Raw genomic sequence first — 3,006 nt, 5'->3', positions numbered from 1 at the left:
CAGCGCTCTGCCACAGCTCACCACAAAAGCCTCCTCTCGCCAACAAAACAAACACAGGACTATTTAAAGGGGAAGGGTTGACGAGAGATCTGTAACAGGTGGGGTGATTGGAAGATTGGATGCAGGTGAGATGAGCGGCCATGATGCTTCTTCTTCTGGCCAATTCACTGGCACGTCCTGCCCGAGAGCTCCCCCTTCCAGTCACTGGAGGCATCACCAGTCTATAAGGATGTGGGAACAAAACCACAAGACAGAACACAACACATGTATACACAGTGTTGGGAAGGATACTTTCAAAACGTATTCCGTTACAGAATACAGAATACATGCACAAAAATGTAATCTGTAACGTATTCCATTACATTAACTAATCTGAGTAACGTATTCTGAATACTTGGAATACTTCCGGTTTGTATTGCATTTTTTAAGTGTATGATTGCGGCGTTGTTATAGTCAGGGGAGCAGCAGCAGTTTAAACTCTCTCTCCACCGATGCTGCGGGCCCGCTGGATGTCCGGCTCCCCTCCTCCCCCACCTCTGTGCGGGTCCCACCGGAGGCTGAACCCCCCCCTGCGCCAAGGCTGCCTCGCGCCGTGCAGCGATCGTTTCGGCGTCGGGTCTATTTTTTGCGCTTGACGCGAGCATATCGCTCCAGGAAACACACTGAAAAATGATTTTAAACGATATTGATGACATATTTTATATGATATAAATGATAAAGCATGCATCCCATAGTTTGTATTCCCCTTCTGTTGTCCTGGAGTTTTAAATTTACCAATTTGACCGATCACATTATTAAATGCCCCCCTCCATACAGACACACAAGCAGTCATAAAGATAAAAAGAGAGGGGGGGGGGGGCGGATAATACGTAATTTACCCTCGACACCCGACATTGAACGTAGCAAACAGCGGAGAAGTTATTGAAGATGGATGACATTAAATTGGGACGCTGTTGCAGTTAATGTTGGAGCAACAAGTGACCATATGCTTTTATACTACTGGGTCAACGGGTGATATTATTTTAGCGTCGCTTCAGCGTCCGGTGTGAACCCGGCGTGCCTCGCTGGTCTCCTGCAGAGCCATGACAGCGGAGCTCTGGGAGCGCAGGTCGGTCTTCTCTCACCAGGTGCTGGAAGGGCAGCTTGCGGATCAGCAGCTCCGTAGATTTCTGGTAGCGACGGAACTCTCTCAGAGCCTCGGTCCCGGGCCTGTAACGGTCCCGAGCCGGTAGCGGTGAGGCTTCTTCACGCCGCCGGGGGCCGGGGCCAGGGGACGGCAGCCCTGTTCTCCAGCTGCTTCCTGGGGGCTTTGCCTCCGGTGGATTTACGAGACAGTGATTAAACTCGTGAAACAGAGAAGTACCGTCATGTAATCCAATGATTTCAACAATGTAACTGTATTCTGAATACCATCTATTTAATTTGTAACTGTAACGGAATACAGTTACTCATAATTTGTATTCTAAATACGTAACGCCGTTACATGTATTCCGTTACTCCCCAACACTGTGTATACATACAGGACATACAGAACACTGTCCGTAACACTCATGGTCAAATTTTTTGACTCTAACCAATGAAAAATATACCTGTAAGTTCGGCAAAGTCTTATGGGGTGCCGTTTGTAAAGCAGCTCACGCTGAAAATAACAGCAACATTTTGTCACATTTAGCTTCAAACCATGTTTAAAGAACTGGTGTGAATTTTGAGTCACTTTTTTTGCACATTTACAACAATATTTGTCAACTTAAGAGATATTTTAAATATTTAAATCCAAATGTTAAATGTTACACTTAAATGTTAAATCTAAATGCTAAATCTTAATCTAAATGTTAAATTTAAATCTAAATGTTAAATTGAAATCTAAATGTTAAATTGAAATCTAAATGTTAAATTGAAATCTAAATGTTAAATTGAAATCTAAATGTTGAATCTGAATCTAAATCTAAATGTTAAATCTAAATGTTTAGATTTAACATTTAGATTTAGATAATATGTAAAATATCTCTAAGTTGACAAATATTGTTGTAAATGTGCAAAAAAGTGACTCTCAAAAATTCACACCAGTTTTTTAAACATGGTTTGAAGCTAAATGTGACAAAATGCTGCTGTTATTCTCAGCGTGAGCTGCTTTACAAACGGCACCCCATAAACTCTTGGGATTCTGACAGTGTCTCTATTTCACAGATAGGTCTTATTATTTTTTAATTATCACACGTTGTTCTCGGGCTTTGCTAGAGTGTAGCTTCCTCTTTCCAGGGTGTTTAGCCAGGAATGATTCCTTTGATGTCTTAGTATACACAGCTCCCACTGTCCTGGTGAGTAAACAACGTGTGGCAGCAGCATTGGTGTAGTAAACAAGTGTGGCAGCAGCATTGGTGTAGTAAACAAGTGTGGCAGCAGCAGCCCTGGGTTAGTAAACAACGTGTGGCAGCAGCATTAGTGTAGTAAACAAGTGTGGCAGCAGCATTGGTGTAGTAAACAAGTGTGGCAGCAGCAGCCCTGGGTTAGTAAACAACGTGGGGCAGCAGCATTGGTATAGTAACAAGTGTGGCAGCAGCATTGGTGTAGTAAACAAGTGTGGCAGCAGCATTGGTGTAGTAAACAAGTGTGGCAGCAGCAGCCCTGGGTTAGTAAACAAGTGTGGCAGCAGCATTGGTGTAGTAAACAAGTGTGGCAGCAGCAGCCCTGGGTTAGTAAACAACGTGGGGCAGCAGCATTGGTATAGTAACAAGTGTGGCAGCAGCATTGGTGTAGTAAACAAGTGTGGCAGCAGCATTGGTGTAGTAAACAAGTGTGGCAGCAGCATTGGTGTAGTAAACAAGTGTGGCAGCAGCATTGGTGTAGTAAACAAGAGTGGCAGCAGCATTGGTGTAGTAAACAAGTGTGGCAGCAGCAGCCCATGGTTGGTAAACAACGTGGGGCATCAGCACACACGTCATTAAAAGGGGAGACGGCTGGGCTGTCACGTGGTCGCGTTCACTTCCTGTTTACTGCTGCATCGAC

This window comes from Limanda limanda, chromosome 4 (assembly GCF_963576545.1).
Source record: "Limanda limanda chromosome 4, fLimLim1.1, whole genome shotgun sequence".
Lineage (NCBI taxonomy): Eukaryota > Metazoa > Chordata > Actinopteri > Pleuronectiformes > Pleuronectidae > Limanda > Limanda limanda.
This window is presented reverse-complemented; position numbering follows the sequence as displayed.